We start from the raw sequence: 27110 nt of genomic DNA on the forward strand, positions 1-27110 counted from the left end.
TCCTTCTCCCTCCTCTCTCCCTCCCTCCTTCTTCCCCTCCCTCTTTCCCTCCCTCCTTCTTTCTTATTCAGGCTTAGATTCCACATATGAGTGAAAACATGTGATATGTGCCTTTTGAAACTAGATGTATCTCCCTCATCATGATGATCTCCAATTTCATCCACCATTTTCCTGCAAAGGATATAATTCCATTATTCTTTATGACTAAATAATATTCCATTGTTTCTATATGACATGTTTTCTTTATCCATTCATCAGCTGTTGGGCATCTTTGATAATTCTATAGCTTGGAATAAAACAGTGAATAGTGCTGTTAGAAACATGGGTGTGCAGCTATCTCTAGTGTATGCTAGAGATATGCTTATATCCCTTTCAATATATACCCTAGAGTTCTCTGTTTATAATGATTTGATAATATTGAATACTGAGGATCAAAAGTCTGATTTCTGATAAGTTTTTCACAACTATTTTAAAACTAGGTAATTCCATCCAAATAATGTCTGCAAAAATTATTAATATTGGCTGGTCAGCATTTTAGAATCATCAAAGTTCAAATATATTGCATATTTTTGATACATTTTGTAAAGAATGTATGAGACTACACAATCCCCTGCATCATATTAATTATAAAACTATTCCTGTCTTCAATCTAGCTTCTTTTTTTTTATTCATTTATTCACATGTGCATACATTGTTTGGGTCATTTCTCCATCCTGTCCCCCTCCCCCCCTCACTTCCAGGTAGAACCTGTTCTGCCCTTATCACTAATTTTGTTGAAGAAAAGACATAAGCATAAGAAGGAAGACAAAGTGTTTTTGCTAGTTGAGTTAAGGATAGCTGTACAGAAAGATTCCTAACATAGATTTCGTGGACCCATGTGTTACGACCCATGTTGATTCAACTCTAACTGATCTTTACACTGGTTCCTGATCCCCTTCTCATGATAGCCTCTGTCACTTTAAGGTTTATGTATTATTTCCTCTGGAATGGGGACATCAAATACTGTCATGTTTTAGGTTTTCTACCTATTCCTATATCTCCCCTATGTGCTCTCCCCTTGTCATGTGATCCAAGTCCAACCACATTGCTGCATTTACCCTAGATCTAAAGTCTGCATATGAGGGACAGCATAGCTTCTTTTATAATTTCATTTTTGCCAAACATGACTTTATTAATTCCTTAGAAAAATTTGGCCATTGAAACACAAGGGAATTCTGCATAATTTTTATACTGACTTTAAAAATACTGAAGTAAAATTTCAACTGATTTTTTTCCTGTGAGCCCCTAATTCCTTCAGACTTATGTTTTCTCAGCTTTGTTGTTAATTCAGTGTGTTACTCCCCAAACATATTCCCAGGACTTTTCTTTTTTTTTTTCTTCTGTTCCTGTATTTATTTATTTTATTATTCATATGTGCATACAAGGCTTGGGTCATTTCTCCCCCCTGCCCCCACCCCCTCCCTTACCACCCACTCAGCCCCCTCCCTCTCCCCCCCACCCCCTCAATACCCAGCAGAAACTATTTTGTCCTTATTTCTAATTTTGTTGTAGAGAGAGTATAAGCCATAATAGGAAGGAACAAGGGTTTTTGCTGGTTGAGATAAGGATAGCTATACAGGGTATTGACTCACATTAATTTCCTGTGTGTATGTGTTACCTTCTAGGTTAATTCTTTTTGATCTCACCTTTTTCCCAGGACTTTTCTTAAGTAGTTCTTGCTGTTGGTATGAATGATGATTGATGTAGATTATTTGCCAGCTTTAGGGATTTTGAAATATATTAAAATAAAACAAAATCTCTCAAACCTTGCCCACTATTTGTATAGTTCCTAACTCCCAAACCTATGTTTGTGTGCATGGCAATTATTTACTTGACTAATTTATCAAATGGTCAGTGGTCCATACACATAGTAAAGTTCCAGGGGCTAGAATTGGAATTTTAACTGAGTTGGTATTTATTATTTTTTGTGCTACTTATTACACACAGCAGAGTATAATGAGTAATTTATACAGAAATTGAATTTACTTAAAGGGTGGTTATGAACACATGGAGAAGAAGCACAGTGGAAGACCCAATGTGTTGTACATAGCAGCAAAGGATGTTGTGGACTTGGGAATCTAATTTAAGGAAGAATCTGATCACCTTGTGTGTGGCTATTTCTTCAACTGTGGCTGGAGAAATGTAAGGTACTATTGTAGAAAGAGTAATAGGGATATGGTGACCAGAATAAAGTAGAATGATTTAGGGAAGGCAAATATAGTAGCTTTCTACTCTACTTTCTGGGACTTAACATGTCTTTACTGTCATTGCCTATAAGTGGGGATATTACTGCTATCTTATAGGTCACTACCAACAATGAAATGAGAAGCAGTGTAAACCAGTATTTAAGAATCATAAGCACTCAATGTCAATATTATCTCCATTTCAAAGATGAGAATTTGTCTAAAGTTCTATTTGTGGAGACTGGCAGCACTGGCATCCGTACCATCTCATTATAGAATATTCTTCCTAAACAGTACGCACATTGCCCACTCCCCAATATTCAACTTTCTTCTTCCTTTATTACGTCTATCTTCTCCATGCCTAATATCACTCACTTTAAATAAGAGTTCAATTTTGCTCCTTTACTCATTATAAACTTAAATCTTAAAAAAATTTCCTAAATAACTTATGTGTTACTTGATTTAATCTTTATAGTCTCTTTTAGAGGTCAGTAAGAGGATTTCTATTTTCCAGATGATAAAAATACATCTCAGAATGGGTTAAATATTGTATTCAGGTGCACAGGCCAAGTCAGGGCAATAGCTAAGCTTTAAGCTTGGATCTGTCTTGCTTCTATGACTAATTTTATCTGCATCTTGGACAGCAGGAGAGTACTAGCAGGGTCCTTTTAACCACCCTAATAATGTAAATAATTGAACATGTATTAGTCCAAAAGGCTTATATAACCAGTGTGCAGTAAAAGGATGGGAGCTTCTAAAACAAAGGTGGTATTTGTATGTGTTTGGATAGTTTTGGAACACATTGTAGATCCTTCTAGCAATCCCAGCAGTGCATATTAAAATTGTCGTCAATTTATAACTAGGGGCATTGGTTTTGATAATTCCCCAGGACCATATCTAGATTAGCCCCATCTGTAGGTGATTGGGATAAACTTGTAGGCTGTCTGAGGATAAATTCAATTATTTGATTCATTTATCACTTGAAGACACTCAACAAATGATTGTTGAATAAATGAAATCTTCAGTCTACATATCCCAAAGTTTTTTACTTTTATTTTCCTTTTCTGCTTTCTGAATAATAAAGACATGAACAATTGACAGAGCACTCAAAAGATGAACTAGAATGGCAAAAAGATGGTCTGAAATTTCAAGAGAAAACAATACACCTATCAAAATGTATCCAAATTCATAATCCCCGATGCTTTACAATGAAAGACAGTCAAATACTTGAGACAAAAATATTGTAATCTTTGATTTTGACAAATGATGAAGAATATACCTAAAGAGTAGTCAAAAGTAGATGGTATGTCTGTTTTTGATAAAAGAATGGTGGGTGAAATTGTAGATTGTAGCTTCCATACAAATGTAACTTCCACAGTAGCTGGCAAAATCCCAGCCTATTATCAAGCACTGCAATCAGCATGAATCTGAGAAGCACAGGTAGGTATATCTGGTTTTTTTAATAAAAGTGTTCAAAATTTAGACAGAGAATTTAAAAAATCCGTCCATCCCTTTATATCTGTGGGAGGTTGGCTCCAGACCTGCCCTTGGATGCACAAATGCATGGATACTTAAGTTCCTTCTCTATATATGTTGGTATGTAACCTCTACATATCATGTCTAGTTTACTGTTAATATCCAATACAATATAAGTTCTATGTAAATATTTATTATGCTGTGTTGTTTAAGGCATAATAAGAAAATGTCTAATGTCTATAAGGGTTTAACCCAGACAATTTTTTCCAATTAGTTTTGATCCATGATTGGTTGAGTTGATGGATTTGGAGCTCAAGGATATGGGGAACCAATTGCATTTTACTTTTCAAAGTTTTTTCAATAGGACTGTAAGCAGTCACTCACACCTGTAATCCCAGCTGCTCTGCAGGTAGAGATTGGAAATATTGCAGTTTGAGGACAGCTGGGGCAAAAAGTTCTGAGTTCAAATACCAGTACCACAAATAAACATCAAATAAATTTAAGAAAACCTGGAATGACAAAAGTGTAACAGATTTCTTCATACAGCATTGCTCAGACTTTAACATTGCTAATTTTCAAATAAAAGTTGGAAGAATGCAGCACATCTAAAACTTAGCTTATCTTCAGTCTTGGGGCTGTTACACTCCACATATGCCAAATGCTTTCTTGTATCTCAGTGAGTTCCTCCAAAGGCTGCTTGGGAGCAGAAGCTGTCCTTTTTCTCTTTCTATCCCTGCTGCCTAATACAGTGCATAAGATAGATGGGTGTTCACTTATTACTAGTTAACTGAATGAGTTAATAATTACATATTAAGTAGAATTTAAAGAAAATAGTAGACTTTAGTATGATCAGATATGTATTTGACAAGAGGAGGATAACTCAAAACTGGCTTAAAATTGCTTTTATTCTTTTTTTCTTTGAGTTTAGAAAGGCAAGCCCCTATATTCTAATTGTATTTGATGATAAATTTGCATTAACAGAAAGTTAATGAATTCCTTGATATTGTGTGTTGTGACTCTTTCAAGGAACAATTTTTTTACCATCATGTAGCCCTATTTATATGTACATGGCATCATTTTTAGTCTTTCTTTCTTTTTGACATGGGATATTGCTAGCAGGAGACTCTAGAAGGCACTATTGCCAAAACATAGCTTAGTATTTTTGTATGAATTCAAAATAAAGATATATATATATATATATATATATATATATATATACATAAATGGAAATATATACATATATATACACATACACATAACTATCCATCTGTAAACACATTATAGCTCTATACACATGGAGACATTTTATTTTTCTCTGGAAACATATATATACATATCTGTGAGAAAAATATTAGAAAAATTCTTGTTTTCTGGACCAAGAGAAAACCTACAGATATTTTCTAAAGCAAGGAATATGAGAGAACAATCTCATTTTGTGGTAATTACATGTATAAAATTAATGTATCAGAAATTACTTACAGTTGGTGGAACAAAGGCTCACTGAAGAACATTGATTCACCTGTCACCATTGGTTTAAAGATAGGGTTGTTTCAGGAAATAAAAAGCTTGCTCATTTTTCTGTTATGAACAGAATTTGATTTATCTCAAAGTTTAAGCTGGTTCCATAGCTTGGCTTTTTAAATAGTGCTTCTATAAACATGGTGTGCAGGTGTCTCTCTTGTATGTTGACGTGCATTCTGTTGGACATATGCCCAAGAGTGGCATACCAGGATCATATGGTAGTTCATTTAGTCCATCCTAGATGCCTAACAACTGATGACTGAATAAAAAAATGTGACACACATATATACAATTGAGTGTTATTCAGCCATGATGAAGAATGAAAGATGTCGTTTGCACAAAAGTGGATGGAACTGGAACTCATCATGTCAAACTAGATAAGCCAGGCTCAGAAAAACAGTGCATGCTTTTAATAACATATGGAATCTAGACCTAATAAAATGATATGACATGATTGTAAAAGGAGGACTTTGATGGGGAGAATGAAGGGGTGGGGGAATGGGAAAGCAGTGGGTGATGGAGGTGTGAATATTATAGAAGTATATCATATATATGTATGTAAATAGAATAATGAAACCTACTAAAACTGTTAAGGCGGGATGAGGGGGAAAGCGGTTAAGTAAGAATAATATAGATAGGGTGAATTGATCAAAGGACATTATATGCAGGTTGTCAATATCATAAGGAAACCCTTTTGTACAATTAATTTATGCTCATAAAAATTTTAAGTAAAATTTTGTGGTGCTATAAAACTAAATCGTTGGAGCTGTGATTATGGGAAAAAATCAGGTTCACTTCTATGAACAAATTCTGTTATCTTGAACTGAGTTAGACTTCCCCATTTTTATACTACACATTTTTCTATGTAGATTGCCTGAAAGTGTCCATTTTAATTTTAATAATTAAAGTATTATTTACATACCATAGAATTCAGCATTTAAAATTTAAAGTTTGATACATTTGAGGAAAATATATAATTGTGTATACATATACAAACTTAAGCATGCTTACACACATACATATGCATATATATACATGAATATGGATGTATTCTTCATACATATACACATAACCATTACTTCAGTTCAATTTTAGAACATGTCCATCTTCACCCAAAGCCCCTCTGAACACATTTCCAGTCTTTCCTCCTTCCAATATCTGCCAACCTCTGACCTACTTTGTGTCACTATAGTTTTGCCTTTTCTAAACATTTCTCACATGGATCAAAGGTTATAAGTGTTCTCAGTGTCTTCTTCCATTCAGCATAATGTTACAAAGATCATCTGTGTTGCTGTATGACCAGTAGTTCATCTCTTTTTATTGGCAAATAGTAATCCTTGATGCAGATATTCTACATTTTGTTTATTCATTCACAAATTATGGCCATTTAAAGTGTTTTCAGTTTGTAGCTGTTACTTATTTTTTTCCTTTATTGTTGTGATGGGTAAGGGTACATTGTGGTATTTACACAGGTTTTTACAGTGTGTCAAATACATCATACATAGTTATAATGGTGTTAAAAATATTGACTCAAGTCTCTGTGTGACTATATGTTTTTATTATTTTGTAGAGAAACTGTTGAGTCATGCTAAATTTATATGTAACTTTGTGAGCAACTGGTATTCATCTTGCTTCAAACAGCATCTGAGAGTTGTAATTGTGCTTATTTTAGAGTAAGGTTTATCAGTCATTGTGATTCTAGGGTGTGCAGTGGTATCTTATTTTGTGTGGCTTTAATTTGTATTTCATAATGACTAATGATGTTTAGCATGCTTGTATGTACTAGTCATTTGTATATTGTCTTTGATGAAATGTTTAATCAGATGTAGTATCATTTTAATTGATTGAATTATTTACATGATGGAGATGAAGACCTGTAGTAGACGTATGGATTGCTTCTGTTTTCTCTTCTCTAGCTTATTACTTTCTTTATAGTGTGTTTTTTTAGGAGCATTTTTTTACTTTTGCTTAAATGTAATGTACCAATTTGTTTCTTTGAATCAAGCCCGTGGTATAATATTCAAGGAATCTTTGATAATGCTTGCTCATGAGAGTTTCTTCTAGGAGCTTGTATAGTTTTCACTTGCATATTCAGATATGATCCTTTGGGGGGACAGTATTGGGGTTTAAACTCAAGGCCTCATGATTACTAGGCAAGTGCTCTATCACTTGAGCTATGCCCCTGGATCTTTTGCTTTAGTTATTTTTTTAGATAGGGTTGCACTCTTTTGTCTATGCATTCTCAGACTGTTTTCCTCCTACCTAGGCTTCCCACATAGCTGGGATTATAGGAGTGTACCACTACTTGTTAATTTTTTTGCCCATGCTGCTTTTTAACCATGATTTACCTCTTTCTCTAATCCCCAAATAGCTGGGATAACAAGCATGAGCCTCTTCAGCCAGCCCTATATGATTCATTTTGAAGGGTTTTTTTTTTGGTACATGTTATGACATTTATTATGAATTCATTTTTTCATATAAATATCCAACATCATATATTGAAAAGGCATTTATTTCCCTGTTGTGTTGCCTTGTGATCTTTATTTTACAAAATCAGCTGATGTAATGTGATGGCATATATTTATGCTTTCTGTTCTTTTCTTTTGAGTGGCCTGTGTATGTGTGTTCATGTGTCTAGCTTTATGAAAATAGCCCACTGTCCTGATTACTGTATGTTTATGTTGATTTTGAAAATTTTCCGTCTGTGACTTTCTTTTTCAAAATGATTTTAACTATTTTTGGTTTTTACCAGAATAATCCAAGTAATCCAGGTAAAATTTGGGATTAGTGTGTCAGTTTCTACAATGTTTGCTGGGGTTTGAAAGAGATTCTGTAGTAGATCAATATAGGGAGAATCCCCATCTTAACAATATCAGGTCTTCCAGTTCATGAGCTTGGTGCACTTCATGCTATCTTATATGTCTTTTAACTTCCCTCATGAATATTTTATAATTTTGTTTATACTTCTGAGACTTATTTTAAATTTATTTCTAAATATTTTTATTCCTTCCATGGTATCCTAAGTTGCTTTCAAATTATAATTTCAGGATGCTTATTCATAATGTATTCATAGATCACTGATTTTATATTAAGTTTGTATCTTGGAAAATTACTGTATTGATTAGATCTAGTAGCTTTTTTATAGAACCTTCAGGACCTGCATCCCGATTGTTTCTAAGAGACTGTATGCTACTGGGAATTAGATATCTGCACTCAGCACGCACAGCTGGTTAGTAACTGCCTAGATGACAGAAGAGATATTTTGCACATATTTCTCCAAAGGATTAAGCTTTACCTAACTACAGTTAATAGTTATTTTACTTCACAAAGTGAAACTGTACATATATGTTTGGTGATTATATATGTGCATTTACTCAGGGCTAAAATTGCAAATGCTTTGTGCTTTAAACACCATATCTAAGAAACATTGACAATGTAGAGAAGAAATTAAGCAAAGAAACACAAAGTGGCATTATAATAGATCCGTTTTTATTAGACTTCCAGTGATAAAATTGACTGTATTTTGCCCTCAAAGGATGAGTATTTTAAGTGAATGTCTAATCAATATTAAATACATTAAACATGCATTCTTGGCAGTTGGGGTTTGAGTTCATTTTTTAAAAAATGCTAGGTTTTATCATGTTTCTTGTATAACTTGCAATTTACAGCAACAATGATCTCTTTAATTTTCACTTAAATGCTGTAAATTATACTCTTTAAGAAGTCACTAAGCACAAATCTTTATTCACTTAAAGTTTTTTAACTAACAATCTGAGTCATTTTTAGACATCTCACAGTTTACTAAGAGGCTCTTTTTTGCCTTAAATAGTTCTTGAATGTAGATTTTTATCTACATAAAACATAAACATCTGTTTTACTCACAGTATTAACTGGTGTAATGACAAACACACATCATAGTTTGACTACTATGTGTTTGTGTCAAACTATATATCATGTTGATGACTGATTTATGGAGTTTTCAGTTTATCAGTTCTGAAACTAAGTGAATTGGTTTGGAAATTAAAGGTGCAAAGAAAAGATATTATACATAACAAACACACAGACAGATGCAAAATACAAAGCTACCTTTTTGACTATGACTGAGGATTATACTCCATGAAGGAGCAATGTTTTTCTTAGGTGTGTGGGGTGAGCCAGTGCACGTGTCTGTGTACCAGTGTGTATGTGAGTATAAATACACACCGTCTTGATCAATGATACCTGGCAAATAATAAGCAATCATTGTATTTTAGCTATTATTTTAAGTCTAGTTGAAAAGTTCTGGTGCTATATTTCTCAAAGATGATGGCATATTAACCGCGTGTGTGTGTGTGTGTGTGTGTGTGTGTGTGTGTGTGTGTGTGCTCGCGCGTGCGCGCATGTGTCTGGCAGTATTGGGGTGTGGGGAAGCAAGTTTTGAATGCAGGTGCTCTTACCACTTGAGCTATGTTCTCAGCCCTTTTTTGCTTTGATCACTTTTCAGGTAGCATCTTGTGTGTTTGCCTGGAACTAGCCTCAGACTGCAATCCTACTATCTTTGGCTTCTGACATAGGTGGGATTACAGGTGTGCACCACAGCTTCTGGCCCCATTTCTTACATTTAAGCCATTATCATGGTGCAGAATTTGATAAGGATAAGTGTGATGATAAACATAAAAATATAAACAAATGAAAGTCTATGAAACTTTTAACGTTTTTCCATGTGCCAAAGGTGAAATACACACTTTAGGTAACTAATAATATTTGAATGTTTAGTGGAGATGTTGGGATCCAAATTATTTTAGCAAAATATGAGCTGCAAATTAAACACCCATGAAAATGATTCTGCTTAACACATTTTATAATGATTTTCTAATGCCACACTGATTAACTGTAATATCCAATAAAGAATGAAGTCTGTTCAACATATTCATACTTTTATTTCCTGGGAATACTGGCTAAATATTAAAAATTTCCTCACAATGCTTGTGGATACTTAAAACCTTTTTCCTTTTGACACTTTTAATGTACATTTGTAATTGTATTAAAGTAATGGATAATATGACAGTATCAATAGCAAGAAGTATGTTCCAGTGAAAAGAAATTATTTTAATGTTACTCTAGTAAAGTTATACACAATAAGGTTCTAGCCTACAGTACTACCATAATTCCTAAGTCATAAATTGTATTAAACTTCAAAGGGAAAGGGCTGAATTAATCTATGAATATTTGTTCACATTTCCTTTATGATTAAGATGTTCTCTCTTAACTGTCCTTCCATTATTTATATTCAAATCTAAAAACCAAAATAAGCCAAAAGCACCAAAATCTTGTTAGTCTGTGTAATTTCTTCTCTGCAGTAGTAAAAATAAAGACAATTATTCCCACAGACTCAACCGGCCTTTGCTCTGTCCTACTGTTCTGTACCAAAGAGCTGTATTTCATGTCAACACTGTTATCATGGGCTACTTTTTCTTTTGTAGCTTGTGTACCCTTTTGAGAATCAGTGAAAACCATAGACCCTTCCTCTGAAGAAAGTGTGTAGGCACAGATGCAAATATAGTTGTAGTTATAGTTTCATTGCATCACTGGGTCTTTTAAGTTCAGTCAAGGTTATAATTCCACAGTATAATTCTTATTTCTTTAAGAGCCCCATTTTTATTACTTCTGTATAAACCAAGGAAGATTCTAAATAATCCATAATTCCTTTTTTTACTCCACAGGTGGTACTGGGGTTGAATTAAGAGCTTTATGCTTCCTAGACATGCATTTTAGCACTTGAATCAGCACTTTTTTGCTCTGGTTATTTTGGAAAGAGGGTTTTACTTTTTGCCCTGGGCAACCTGGACTGCAATCCTTCTATTTCAAGCTTCCCTCCGTGGCTGGGATGACAAGTGTGTTCCACTGTGCCCAGCTTTTTCCTGATGAGATGGGTTCTGGCTAACTTTTTTGTGCAGACTGCATAGAACCATGGTTCTTCTGATTTCAGCCCCCTATCTAGCTCAAGATGACAGATGTGAATACCCAGCTAATAAATTCTGATATTTAGTTAGCATCATAGAAATCTTACCACCTTTTCTGCTTTACATACTCATTATTGTAGACCAAATCATATTTAGTTTTATTTTCTTGTTTTGTATTGTCTGAGAATTAGATTTTTAAAGTCGTGTATTATTCTGAGAAAAAAACCAGAGTATTCTCTTTGAATCTTTTTTTTCTTTGCTGAAAAAAAAATGTTTATTCTTTTTTTACCAGAAGGTTGTGAGGAAGTCTTCCTTGTTTTGTATAGATAACAAATTCCTTTAAAAATCTTGGTTTGCTGACTTTGAGTTATAAGATAAACATTTACTGTTAAACATGTACTGTATGCCAGGGTTATAGGTAGAACAATTTCACTATCAATTTATTCATCCTCTTTATAAACCCATGATTACTCCTATTTTATTATTGAGGTAAACTGAGGCTTGCTCAGTGATTAGTCAAAGGACAGACTGATCTGTGCCAATCTGACTTCACAGCTTCTGATAGATAATAAAAATTCTACTTCAAGCCAAAATAGTTTGCCTGAATGGGATAGAGTCATGGCTCAAGCAGTAGAGCACCTGCCTAGCAAGTGCTAGCCCCTGAGTTCAACCCCCAGTACCACCCCACAAAAAATAGTTTTCCCAGAATCACAAATGTTATAATTTTTCAAATTAGAAAATAAACATAACATGATATCTCAAAACCTTTTCCTCTTTTATTTGCTTGATAAATCTCTAGTGCTTAGAATTAATTCTTTTATTTATATTTGACAGATAACAAAAATGCAGAACCCATGTAATTACATGCTGTTTTGGATAATGATTTGACCATGTCTCCCAAAGTTTCACCTGTTGGAAGCTTGGTTCTCAGATTGGTGTGGAAGAAAAGGGGTGCCTCTTTAAGACGTGGAGCCTTGTTGGAGGTCACTGGGCGCTGCCACTTTTCTTGAAAAATGAGTTACTTGTTGGTTACATGAAGAGAACCAGAACGAATTGTTAGAAAAGAGTGATCTTGACCTTTGAACAACTTCCCTCACCTGTCTCACCATGTGTTCTCTCCCTCTTTCATGTCTTCCCTCCATGATATCACATGGCCAGGGGTCCCTTCCATGATCTTTGGATTTGCAGCTTCCACAGCTGTGAGCTAAATATATCTCTTAAAAATTACTCAGCCTTAGGTGTTTCATTATAGCAATAGAAAATAGATTAGTACATTATTATTATTTTAATTAGATTACTATCCCTTGACCATAAGTTACATGTACATTTTTTACAAATGATTTCTTCTGTTTTCAGAAAATCCCAGGTAGTTCATGTAGGTACAACTACATGGTACCAATAACTGCATGTTTATAGTTTGTTATCTAGTCAGACACCTCTACAAAGTCTTTCAAATCACCCATTAATTTCTCTCCTAATTATTGACAGATTACTAGTGTTTATTTCAGTTACTTGTATTTCAATAACTTTTCATTTTTAACCACATGCCTTGTACAAAGCAAATAAGCAAACACATATTTACAGAAAGAATGAGTTAGTGAATGCACAGTGGCTAGTCTACAAATGTCAGATTACTTAAAATATACAATATAGTAGAGAATTTAATCTGATGTCTATTAAGCACAAAGCCAAATGTCACAAATATTGACATTCTTCATAAGAAAATAACACTTTCAATGTGAATTCTGAGAATGAGTTCAAGATTGTAAAGCAATTGGTTTATGCTAAGTGTAAATATTCTGCTAAACATATTATACTGAATTATGAATTAAATCCCCTTGTTTGAAAAAATGTATTGTACCATGTTGAGGCTTATTTTAGCTAGACTAAGTATTTTATTTAATTTAGAATTTTGCTTTGATCTTTGTGTTAGGCAATAGGATAGAATTTGCTTGAAAGGGAAATTCTTGTAAGATTGATTTGCTTTGTCATACTTCTATTGGATATTTGCTGCTTATCTTGTCAGGCAACAATGTATTTCTTTTAGAGGTATGTTTATTTTCATATTTAATTTTATATAGAAAACAAGCACATCAATAGTCTTAAAATAAAGACATCCTTTAAATGAGGAGCTTGTACAAACAACTTTGTTTGTATTAATACAGAATTTGTGTGCATTGTTTACTAAGATATCTAAACATAATTTGGTTTGATATTTTTGATTCATTGCTTCCATGTCCAAATCCTAAAAATCCATTCTTTATTATGTAGAATGTGAAGTGGTTGTGCAAGTAATTTTACAGAAAAGGGTCTACTAGTTTTATTCAGTATGAAATTGGATGTACAATTTTAGAACTACATGGAAACCCAGAGAAGAAGAGAAAAAAACCCTAAAAAACAAATAAGGACTTCCAAATATGCTTGCCTTTAGTTTTCCTATTATTTTACTTACATTTTTCCTTGGTAGTATTTATAACTTATTTCTTATGTTTGCTAATATTAAGAAGTAATCAAGTATATATATCTTGCTGTGTACACGCAGCAGAAAAAATTTTCACACTAGCCATTAAACAAGGTATGTAAAGTTATGAAAATGTCAAATTTTTCTACTTTTTTGTTGAATGATGTTTCTCTCAAAACTCCACTGACTGTGAATTTAATTTCACTGCTCGTGTATACATGGAATTTAAAATTGGTTCTCTTATGGTCAGATTGCCTTGCAGGAGGCTCATTCTTGGTGTGCCACACAGAGATTAACAGTCAGAGTAGAAATGTCTCCTGAGTCCTTGAAAGAGATAACATTAGTAAACACTAGTCAGCTAAGATGATTTTCTTTTAATATTGAACACAAAGTATAACATACATTTTCAAGTTTGAAAGTCTATTTATAAACATGAAATCTTTCTTGAGTCTCAGCAAATATAAAAGATTTGATAATTTGTTCAACAGCCCTCTATCCAAACAACCTGATATGCAGATGACACCAACTTAATTGAAAGTAAATATCTATTCCTGAATTTTGTTTGTTTTGATTTCAGTTTTTCCTATGAAAGAATGCTATATTTGATACATTGTAAGAAAATGCCACAATGTATCCCCACCCAATACAATAATAATAATAATAATGACAATAATAATAATAAAAAAGATTTACCTGCCCAGCACCAGTGGCTCACACCTGCAATCCTAACTACTCAGGAGGCAGAGATTAGGAGGATTGTGCTTTGAAGCCAGCCCAGGGAAAAAGTTTGCAAGATCCTACCCTAAAAAAGGCCCATCACAAAAGGGCTGGTGGAGTGGTTCAAGGAGTAGGCCCTGAGTTCAAGCCCAGTAACGGAAAAAAAAAAGAAAGAAACACATGAAGAGATAGTGCAGTATCCTCTCTCATGGGAAGGATGTTTTTTCACATGAAAGATGTCAGTTCTTAAACTTGTATGAAAATTATAATATTTTTATTTCAACATGCTATGATGAATGCACAGTGTAATATTCTTTTTAAATTTATAATTGATATATAAATTCAGCTTTGTTTTACAAAAGAACAAGAATTTAGTTAACCTGCAGAATCTGTATATATGTTTTATTAAAAAGATTTAATAGCTTTCTTACATTATCATTACCTAAATTTAACTTCCAACTTAATATCTCAAGTTCTGAGATGAATCATTATTTCCAAAGGGATCTTAAAATACTATTAAGAATATAATAAAGATGTGCCATTTATCCATTTCAGAAAGCCATAAAATCTATGATTCTGCATAAAGGTAAAATTGACAATCGGCTTTATTATGTTTTCTTCATGCAACACTGTCTTTGGTCCATACTTAGCTCATGTTAATTTTGGTCCACTTTATTATAAAGGAGTTCATGAGATTCAGTGGGCTGCTTCCATGGACAATGCTAAATGGCACCTGTATTTCTTATCACTGAATTCCATATTATGAATTTTAGTCAAGCAATCTCTGAAAGATATATCTAAAGATCAGCTATCAAATTGATGTATTTTAAATTATACTCAAATTTTCAACTCTGAAATTAAAAAATATATATACGTCCATTCATATCCAGGTTTTCAGTCTATAGTACACATTAAGTACTCACTATATATGTATGTGTGCATCATATATAGATCATGGAATATTGGCAATCAATAAAATTATGTCACTTGTAGGAAAATGGATGGAACTGGAGGTCATCATGCTGAGTGAGATAAACCAAGCTCAAAAGGCCAAATATTGCATGTTCTCACTCATTTATGGAACCTAGACCTGAAATTATGATGATGATGACCATGGTACTGGAACATGAGTATGTATATGGAGATCTGTCTGGGATGGTTAGCAAGAGGGGGGAGGGAGAAAAGAAAGGGCACTGAGGTTTGAAAAGGATTGAAGTTCACTGCATGTATATACATAGGAAGACAGTGCAATGAAACCCACCAAAGTGTTTGAAAAGGGGGGAAGAAGGAAAGGGATGAATATAAGTGTAATGTGCGGATGAACTTGTTCAAAGTACACAGAGGCATGTATGGAATTATCACAATGAAATCCTCTTGTATTGTTAATGTGTGCTATTAAAACAATCAAAAATAATTTAGGCAAAGTGAGACCAGATAACATGTCCTTGAAGTACATAGGAATTATTTACACATGCTAAATGACTTATGCTACAAACCAGACATGGAGAAAAATGTAATATTTTATATTATTCATCATTATTTTAATCTTCTTTGTGAGCATTCATTTATATCAGTCAGATTTCAGACAGAGAAACAGAAGTTGTTGGAGTTATATATTAATGCATTGCAAGGAATTGGCTGTGTGAGTCCACAATCCACAGGGAATATCTTCAAGGAGAGGCAAGATCTCTTGGGCAGGAGCAGAGCTGCTATCCTGGGGCAGAATTTCCCTCAACTCTGCTTTTAAGAAAGGTCCAACCACAATTCTTAGTTTAATCTCCCATATTAAAGACAATTGATTGTTGACTTTAACCATATGCATGAAATACCTTCATAGCAACACCTTGATTAAATAACTGAGGGCAATAGCTTAGAAAAGTTGAAAGGTGAAACTGAGTATCACACCAATGCAATGTAATTTTGCGTAATTATACCACTAAGATAAACTTTAGCTTCTCACTTAAATGAAAATACACTTCACAAACCACCTACTTCTCAACTTACGTTCCTCTCTATGATGGGTTCCAGGTATCGATGTGTATACTCTGCGAAGATTTTGCTTGGGGAGGTCTGGATCATGGAATAGTATTCTCCTCACCCACACACCGTACTGTCCCTGGGCATACACTAGCTGGTGTTTTGGACGCTGGGTTCCTATGTCCAATTTACCTGGTTGGTACATGCCCTTCTATACTGTACTTTGGTCCTGGCCAATCTTTCCAATGTCCTCTCAGTGGTTGGTAATGTAGAACTCTGGACTTTTGCTTCACCCTTCATTTGGCCCCTCACCAAGAATGGACTGGTGCTCAAGGAGTCAGTCACCTCATGAAAGTAGCTTCAGAATGCTAGCTTTAAGGCTACCCTCTGCCTGATAGGACAGCATCACTTGGGTGTCACTGTTCCCTAACTGACAGGTGATAACTCTCCTCAGCACTCCTCCAGCAAAGCCAACAGACATGCCTATGTTGGCTTTGATTTTTCTTTCCCATAATTCTTCAGGGTTTCTTTTCATTTTGCAGAACTTATCCTGTGAGGATTACATGTTGATCCTTTAATGTTTTTTGAAAGACACAGTTTAATTATCTATTATGTCATTTTTCCTCATTGAGGAGAAATGGCTTTTCCCCTTGGCTGGTAAACTGTTCATTAGAGAAAGTTAAGGTCCTTAGAGAAAGGCGGCAGGTACTGTGAGATCAGAATGAGGAGTGTATTCTATAAACTTTGCTTAGAGTCTTGGAATTTAAATGTCAACTTTAGATGGAAATGATAATTGATTTTAAAATGGCTCTTTACAGTTGTAAAAACTCCTAAACCAGCATAAATGAAACATGAAGTGCTTCTACCAGCGGTGCGGATGGATTCCTGATGACCCATTTACCTTTCTTTATCCACATTTAACCAGAGGCATTTTCAGCATGCTTTATTGAAGAGGGGTTTACTTTGAGGCCAAGAAGTAAGTTAATATATTCAACAAATATTGAGTGTTTCTAGAAGCCTGTAATATGGAATGTCTTAGTTTACAATTGGCAAATTAGCCATTACAAAGACGTTTTCTTTGAAGAATATAATTTAGATAGTTTAAAAAAATAGGATTTCATACATGTTATGAAGTCACAGAACAGAGGCAGGGCTGACTCTAAGGATGTCCTTAGAAAGCCCTATATTTGGCTTAATGCTCCATTTTTGCCCTCTGAAAATTCTTAACTTTTGAATAAGCGATTTCACATTTTTTATTTTGGTATGAGCCCAGCAAATTATGTAGATAGTACTGACTTCACTTACTAGCTCTTAAGTATGGTGACTTACATATTATTTAACTTACATATTAATTACATTACCTAATTTGCAAAATGAGGACCTACCAGTGCCTACATGGGATTGCAGAGATCTAATGAGATGTGTGAATGGAATACTTAGGGCATTGCTTAGCAATGAGCAAGCATCCAGTAAATGTTGCAGCTGCCACTGCTGTTAGTGTTACATAAATGAGTGTGCTTTGGAGCCAAACTATCTTTTAGTTCTGAACAACCTATTAAAGTAGCAAATAAACTTCACTGCTCTAAAATAAAAACAATATAAAGCCATTTTTATAATTCCAAGTATTGTCTTAACACTGCTACTCACTCTATTTTACTACTTATTGGCTAATTTTCTTACAGAAATAGATTTTCTGTTCTTTTCATCAAACATTAAATTTGGAATAATTTCTTTCCTGGAATGTTTAGACTACTAAATAGCATCTTTTCCTAAAAGAGAAGTCACAAACTTTATGCCTCACTAGCATTGGTTTGACAATTTAGCTTCTATTTTAAGGAATTAATATTTGGTATAGATTTATAAATTCAAGTGTACATCATAAGCTGCAATACATAAAATAGAATGGAGCTGGTAGACAAAGGGGTATGGTAAATTAAGAGTAAGAAATAAATGTAATATAGTACTGTTATATTTTTAAAAAGTATAACCAACTTCATCTAAGAAAGGATTAGAAACAGAATATTCTATCCAGTCAGCCTCAGCAGGGAAAGGGATAATGAACTTTTCTTTTTACTGAAACTTAAGCATTTAAACTCATGATGTTTAATATATTTTAATGGAAGTTATTGTTTCTATGGAAGTATTAAGTATTGTAGGTATCTGATTCAGAAAATTAAATGTTCTAAACATTGGTTACCTTTAAGAATGACTTCTTTTTTCATGTGTTTTTTGGCCATTTGAATTTCTTGTTTTGAGAAAGTTCTGTTTAGTTCACTTGCCCATTTCTTTATTGGTTCATTAATTTTGGGAGAGTTTAGTTTTTTGAGTTCTCTGTATATTCTGGTTATCAGTCCTTTGATGTGTAGCTGGCAAATGTTTTCTCCAATCTGTGGGTGGTCTCTTCAGTTTAGAGACCATTTCTTTTGTTGAGCAGAAGCATTTTAGTTTTATGACATCCCATTTGTCTATACTTTCTCTTAGTTGCTGAGCTGCTGGGATTCTATTGAGGAAGTCCTTGCCTATACCTATTACTTCCAAAGTGTTTGCTACTCTTTCCTGTACCAACTTTAGAGTTTGGGGTCTGATATTAAGGTCCTTGATCCAAAAAATGCTCACCATCTCTAGCCATAAAGGAAATGTAAATCAAAACCACACTAAGATTCCAACTCACCCCTGTTAGAATAGCCATCATTAGAAACACCAACAACAACAGGTGTTGGCAAGAATGTGGGGAAAAAGGAACACTTGTACACTGCTGGTGGGCATGCAAACTAGTATAACCCTCTGGAAGAAAATTTGGAGGCTTCTTAAACCTCTAAATATAGATCTGCCATATGATCCAGCAATCCCACTCCTCGGGATATACCCAAAGGTATGTGACACAGTTTACTCCAGAGGCACCTGCACACCCATGTTTATTGAAGCACTATTCACAATAGCCAAGTTATGGAAACAGCCAAGATGCCTCACTACTGACAAATGGATTAAGAAAATGTGGTATTTATACACAATGGAATTTTACTCAGCCATGAAGAAGAATGAAATCTTAACAATTCGCAAGTAAATGGATGGAACTGGAGAACATCATCCTGAGTGAGGTTAGCCAGGCTCAGAAGATCAAAAATCGTATGTTCTCCCTCATATGCAGACATTAGATCAAGGGCAAATACAACAAGGGGACTGGACTTTGGTCACATGATAAGGTGAGAGCACACAAAGGAGGTATGAGGATAGGTGAGAAAAAAACATGATAACATTTGATGTCCTCAGTGCAAAGGAACTAATGCAGAAACTTTAAAGCGACAGAGGCCAATAGTAAAAGGGGACCAGGAACTAGAGAAAAGGTCAGTTTGAGAAGAATCAACTTAGAATGTAACACATATGTACATGAAAGCAATGTGAGGAATCTCCCTGTATAGCTATCCTTATCTCAACTAGCAAAAACCCTTGGTCCTTCTTATTATTGTTTGTACTCTCTCTTCAACAAAATTAGAGATAAGGGCAAAACAGTTTCTGCCTGGAAGCGAGGAGGTCAGGGGGAAAGGGAACGGGTGGGGGGAAAGAGAAGGAGCAGAGGGAAGGGGGGAGAAATGACCCAAACATTGTATGCACATATAAATAAAAGATATATTTAAAAAAAAAAGAATGACTTAAAGTCTTCACAATAGATAGCATATATTTATGTTGTTTCCTCTTGGGAATTTTAAAGGGGACTAGGAGTCCCCTACTTCTTTTAAAGGAATGTGCTCAAATCCAGTTTGATTGCTAGCCACTGCTTAATTGATTGATTTGTTGGTACAACCTCAATTTTCTAATGACCCTTTAATTTGTAGGTTAACGGTTTTTGCTGCTAAAACCCCTCTCAGGGTTTTTTAAAAACATTTGATTCTTGTCTGTCTCTTTATGTGATTAGAATTAAGAGATCTTTTAAAGCTCAAGAGCAATATCTTAGCCATATTATGCCATATGGTGCCCTATGAAGTAGAGAAATCTAGTTCTAGAGAGATCAGAAATGAGCAGAAACTCAGAAAAGAAAGAGAAGAGATGAAGGCAGTGTGCCTAGAATCCTGAAGGTTTTGTGGCTTTTGTTTCTAGAGCCTTTGAGATGCTTTACATATTTCATTTTTATCTCTTAAGTAATTCCCAAACTTTAAAACATCGTAGTTTGAGCTTGTCTTTTTCTGCTTGTGAACTCAATCACATTAAAATAACTAAAACAGGGCCTGTGTTGGGGTTGGAACCAGTGGAAGGGGGGAGGATATAAGGAAAGGGTGTAGGAGGTGAATATGGTAGAAATATTACGTACTTATGTATGAAAATGGAAAACTGAAACCTGTTGAAACTATTCCAGAAATTGGTGGGGGGAAATAAAGGAGAATTATGGAGAGGGTGAATTCAACTATGATATATTGTAAGTGTTTTGGTAAATGTCACAATGTATCCCCAGTACAATAATAATAAAGAAAGGAAATAAGTAAATTACTATCTCATGTATATATAAGACATCTGAAGAGTTACTGTTCAGTGTTAACTCATTTTGAATTAGCAGTTCCCCAAGCTCTGGATCTTCTTCTTGGTTTTTAACCCCAATTCAGGACTTGTATTTATCTCTGTCAAATTCAACATTAGTAAGGTGATACAAGTGAATATCTTAACTAAGTAAGAAATGATGAAGACCTTGGCTACAACACTGGATTATCGGAAGCTATATGAAGAACAGGAGGCTATTAGGAGGAGGTTTGACAGGACTTAATGTTGATGAAGAGACAGAAGTAGCAGCCTAACAAGTTTGATGGAAAGTAGGGAAAGACATTGTAAGAAAATACAGTGAAATACAGAAAATACAGTGTTGGAGCGGGAGAGTGGTCAACAGTGCCAGTTGACAAAAGTCAAGGGCAAGTCAAGGCCAGTAAGAGAAATGTCCATAATTTTAGTTACTCAAAGGTAATTGCTGACTTTAGATACTATGTTGTTTAGTAGATTGGTGGGAGAAAGTCCAAATCATGGTGGATGTAGAAGTAACAGCCAGTAGAGGTGACCATCACAAATTCATCATCCAGAAGCTGAGTTTATTGAGAATGTAGAGGATTTATAGATACAAGAGAGTGATGGGTGATGGGAAAGCTTTCTAACATGCTACTGTATTAAGGGGGAAGAAACTTAGAAGATAAGGGAGAAGGATAGCTAATTTATGGAGGGACACAGGAAATAATAACATCTAAAGTTTCAGTGTCTGGATTAGATTCTGACAAAATCTCAGGACTGAATCTTCTGTCAGTGGAGCTATGGGGATGAGAGGACATGGAAATAGACATGTCCTTCTTTCCAACTCAATGCTGATGTTTCCTTCCATGAAGTAAAAATTCCTGTTAGAATAGCACTACTTCTTTCCACTTTATCACCCACTCCTCTCCTAAGGAAAAAGAAGGCATAATTTAATGAATTTGTGATTATGGAAAAGTAGGGTGTTCATAACACATGCATTTGCTTTCCTTCCTATTGATAATTCTCTTCTTTCTCCATTACTATTGTCACTGGGTTGTTGACACTCCCTACTTTTGGTTTTTAATATTAGGAGTTTAACTTAATTCTCACACTTAAGCCATTAGTCTCCAATTTTATCATCAACAATAAGAAAGATAGTGTTTTAGAATATATCAATAAATTCTTTTGTCCTATTATTCATTTGGTTTAGAATTCAAATGGAATAATTTCTTCTTGGTCTCCCTTATTGATTTTCAGCAAAATTGTCTTCTAAGATAAGTGAAAAGTGGAAGATAATAGAAGAAATATCTCTGTTCATATTGAAATGGAAAGTTAAGAGGGTCTTTGCTCCATGTAAGAGATTTGGAAAAATGCTAGGAGAAGTAGAATAGAAGCAGAACAGAACCTGAAGAGTCAAAAGTGCACATCTAGAAGAAGTACCTATCAGCATATTTTATCCAGTGAGGACAACAATCTGTTAAGATACTTTCCCTTTTATTCATCATTAGAGTGGACTAAGATTATGAGATCAGAATCTTTAAAAAAATTTTGGAGGGTTGAGGAGTTACATTATTAGATTTTTTGACCTGACATTTAAGCTTTTTCTTTAACTTTTTTCTGAAATCATTGTACAATGAAACTTACTGAGTATGTTTGTTTTTACTTTTAATAGCTTGATCACTTCTCTAACAAGCTCTTTACTCTATGCATCTTTTAAAGATTTCACTCCAGAGTGTTGGTTCCCTAACTTCTTTATGTCCCTGTGAGTGATGAAATTGAAAGCTTGTTCAGAACAACACTCAATTTATTAAATGTGACTTGGATGCCTCTTTGGTGAAAGTCAGACAGGTAAGAGTTATTTAGGACGTCATATATATCTAATCTTTTATGAATGGCAGTTCTGTTTCAGGAAGCTTTTGGTATTCCTTTAGTGTTCTGTAAATCCATGGGAAAAAGAGCAAGGAAAAGTGATCAGTACGTACTTTCAGTAAGATGAAGGCCTATATCAATGGCCATGTTTAAAATTTCATTCAAAAGAAAATCTCACCTGGGTTGAAATACTTGCATGTGAACAGTATTTTCAGGTTCTGGGGAGATAAGAACAAACAGGGTAACACATTAAATATTCAACTTTTTGTTCCTCAATAGCTTTCTGGCACAAGGTTTCCTACAAAAATAATCCCTCTTTCTTTGTTTTCTGGTGTAATTTCCAAAGGTAATTTTCACACATTCTAACTGTAGAGTTTGATGGCTTTTGATAGAAGTATGAGTCCATGTAATGAACACTTGCATCAAGCTTGCCATCATTACAATTTATTCCACTCTCCTCCAGAGGTAAGGCTTTTCTGATTTCTATCTTTATACTATTTTTTTTAATGGCCAAGTCAAAATTGTATATATTTTTTTATGCAAAATATGTTTGATGCCTGTGTACGCTGTGGAGTGACTCAATGAGGCTATTTCACATACAAATTTCTTAAGCTTACTTTTTATAAGAACACTTAAACTCTATTTTCTTAGCAACGTTCAAATATATACCACGTTGTTATAGACTACAGTCACAGTGCATATAATAGATAACCTTGAATTTATTCTACCTAAGGAACTGAAATTTTATGTCCAATGAATAGCATTCATTTACCCCCTTAATTCACAGCCTCTGGTAATCACCATTTCACTCTGCTTCTATGAGTTCACCATTTTTAGATTTCACATATAAATGAGATCATGTGATGTTTGTCTTTTTGTGCCAGGCTTGTTTCACTTAACATAAAAAAAAAAACTCACCTGTGTTATTGCAAATAATAGTATATCCTTCTTTAAAAATATTATTCCTGTGTGTATGACATATTCTTTATCCATTCATTAATTGATGGATTCTTAAGTTAATTTCATATCTTAACTATTGTGAGTAGTGTCGCAGTGAGCATGAAAGTACAAATACTTCCTTAAGTAACTGATTTCATTTTTTTTTAGTTCTATATCCAGCAGTGTAACTGCTGAGTCATATGATCATCCTGTTCTTAATTTTTTGAGGAACCTGCATACTGTTTTACATCATAGATGTACTAATTTACATTTCCACCAACAGTGTATAAATATTCCATTTTCTCAATGTTGTCATCAAACCCTTGGCCATTCTAACAAATGTGAGGTGATAACTCATTATGGTTTTGATTTACATGTCTTTATAAGTAGTGGTACTGAACATTTTTTTTTCCAAACACCTACTGGCCATTTGTGTGTCTTTTCAGGTCTCTTGCTCATTTTTAAAATCAGGTTGTTTTCTTACTGATGAGTTTCTAATACATTATAAATATTAACTCTTCATTAGATACAGAGTTTGCAAATACATTCTTCCATGCACTAGGTTGTCTCTTTATTGTTTTCTTTTCTATATAAAATCATTTTAGTTTGATATAGTCTGATTTCCACTATTTTCTTTTGTTGCCTGTACTTTTGGCATGATATCAAAAAAGTTATTGCCTAAACTAATATAAAGCCTTTCCTTTGTGTTTTCTTCCAGTAGTTTAATAGTTTGGGGTTTTACATTCAAGTCTAATCCAGTTTTATATGGTACAAGATGAGGATCTAATTGTATTTTCTACATGTGGATAGCCAGATTTTTCAGTACCATTTATTGAAAAGATTACTATGTTTCTCCATTATGTGATTTTGATCTCTATTAACTGTAAATGTATATATATATGTTTCTGATTTCTGTGTTCTGTTACATTGACCTATGTGTCTGTTTCCTTGTAAATACCATGTTGTTTTGAGTATTATATCTTTGTAGTACCAGGTAGCACTATGTGTCCAGTATTTTTCTTTTTGCTCAATTTTGCTTTGGCTAGCCATAGTGTTTTGCGGTTCTTAGTATGGAAAAATTAATGTATTTTAAGATTGTTTTCTCTTTTTCTGGGAAAAATGCTACAGAATTTTGGTAGGGATTTACTTCAATCTGGAGGTTGCTTTTGGTATTATGGACATTTAAATTACTTTTTATTAAAAATTAAATGGCCTATACTGTGAGTTATGCTTTCATATCTGACTTTTGCTAAGCCATATGTTTTTGAAATTTGTCCATTTACTGTGTATCTGAAATTTATCTTTATCACTTGAATGGTTTTCTGATATGAGTATATTATATATTTTATCTCCTACTTATGGATATCTGGTCTGTCCTATTTTTAGAATACTATAAATAAAGTTATTATGAACATTTATATAAGATATTTTATAGGACATACTTTTTAACAATTTATCTTGGGAAAATATTCCAGGTATGATTGCTGGGTCATAAGGTAGGTGTAATTTTAAAAGAAACTGCTTAATGTTTTTTCACAGATGTTGAAAAATTTTGTAGGTCCCAACAGAAGTATCTGAACGATCCCATGGATCTGCATTCTCGCTTACATTTGATGTTATTTCTCTTTAATTTTAACCACTATAATGAATGTGAAGTGATACCATGCTATGGATCAATTTGCATTTCCCTTACAACAAGGTTGAGCATGATTTCATGTGGATATCAGCATTCACGTACCCCCTTTTCTGAAGTGCCTGTTTGCATCTCTTTCTAATATCTTTTTGCTTTGTTATTGGTTTTCACTTGTAGATATTATCTAGATAAACTGGATACAAATATTTATGTTTTGTAAATATTTTCTCATTTTGTGACTTTCCTTTACATTTCCTTAATAGTGTGCTTTTATCAGCAGAAATACTAATTTTGAAGAAGTCAGATTTATTCATCTTTCCCATGTTTTCTCAAATGAAGTTTATGGTTTGGCTTTTATATTTAAGTCTAAAATGTACCTAGTTTTTGTCTGTGGTCTGAGATATGAGTCAAAGTTTAGGATTTTTTTTTCCCATACAGATATACATGTAATTCAGCAAAATATGTTGAAAACACTTTCCTTTCTCCACCAAATTCCTCGTGTGTAATACCTTTCTCCAAGATCATTTATGTCATTATGAGTTCTGTTTCTTTGATCTACTCATCTGTCCTTATGTCACTAACACAGTGTTGTGGTTATTTTAGCTTTACAGTAAGTCTTGAAGTTAGGTAATAATCCTCAAATTTTATTCTTCCTTTTCAAAATTTTGAAACTGAACTTTTCTAATGAGTTACTTTTGTATATTTTTGTACATGGGTTACTGACGAACTCAGATGTGTAAATATACATTAATCTTTTAACTGTGCTTCATATAAGCACTGTGTGGCATGCCATGAAATTTGTAAAGCATTCTTTTGTGTAGTGAAACATGTTTTCTAACATATGCGCCATCTGCTGATCGGCTTTTCCAGTGGCATTGTATCACTGTTAAGAATTCTTAATTTTCCTCTTTGTCCATTCAAGGATTTCAATGACAGATTCTCTAGCCCAGTCTTCAAGGTACTCTTAACACACACACACACACACACACACACACACACACACACACACACACACACACGTGAGCTACATGCTATTGTTTTTGTATCTCTTTGCTCCCTATCCACTTTTGTCCTTAATACCCAATTATCATGTTCATTTCTTTCCTTTCCCAAGACATTTTTGGAATTGGACCTCGGATTCTGATCTCTACTAAGACTAAGATGACAGTGAAAACAGCTCTTTGTCAGGTTATTGCCAGTCCCTTTCAAACTTCACTTAAGATTATTGGTTTCAGTGTTTGTTAATTTTCTCTGTGTAGTATCTAAGCCTAATTGGGTCCATTAACAACTTTCAAAATTGCTTTTATATATAATAAGAGAATTTAAACACATTGGCTGCATTTGCCTTCCTACATTCTTTCCATCTAGAGTGTTAAGAAATGTAGGATTGCTATTACTATAGGCACATAGTTATTCCTAACCAAATAGACTACTATTTTTAGTGCCAACTAAAAGGAAATGTCTAATTTTTGAAAGTCAGTGTTTACTTGATAAACTACCTAGATATTGAATTCCTCTTCTTTATGCTTGATTTTAACAGTTCTGATGCATGACTATTCAGAGCCTAGCTATAGTGATTATACAGGATTATTTTTTTGCATTAGAACCACTGACTTTGTTCTAACATTGATTTTGTGGTTTTGTTCATTTTTACAAATTTGTTTTATAAATTTTCTAAATATGCAATATTTCAGTTACTGCATTTTGCTTTGTAAGAATATTTTTAGCCTCAAACTCAGTTATACACATATGACACACACAATCCCCATGTGCTGAGTATTTTGCATGTATTATTCCATTTTATTACTCTCTAGTCTTATAGATGAGGACACTGAGATTAGTTTGCAGAAGTAATTTATCCAAATTAT

General features: G+C 33.9%; 1 protein-coding gene and 1 long non-coding RNA gene across 6 annotated transcripts in view; both read left to right on the forward strand.

Annotated features, from left to right (window-relative positions):
• The window catches only part of Nav3 (neuron navigator 3), a 760451-nt gene that overhangs the window by 283809 nt on the left and 449532 nt on the right, over window positions 1-27110 (forward strand). The gene's annotated exons all lie outside the window — the stretch shown is intronic.
• LOC141425804 (uncharacterized) lies at window positions 1500-25724 on the forward strand. Of its 4 annotated transcripts, none has more exons than XR_012450913.1 (4): window positions 1500-15469; window positions 16368-16511; window positions 17135-17292; window positions 22521-25724. It is a non-coding gene; the product is annotated as an uncharacterized lncRNA (long non-coding RNA). The 4 variants fall into 4 exon arrangements; XR_012450912.1 differs by having other exon boundaries at window positions 1500-9784; window positions 15333-16511; XR_012450910.1 differs by having other exon boundaries at window positions 1500-16511.

Source organism: Castor canadensis, chromosome 8 (genome assembly GCF_047511655.1).
Source record: "Castor canadensis chromosome 8, mCasCan1.hap1v2, whole genome shotgun sequence".
Lineage (NCBI taxonomy): Eukaryota > Metazoa > Chordata > Mammalia > Rodentia > Castoridae > Castor > Castor canadensis.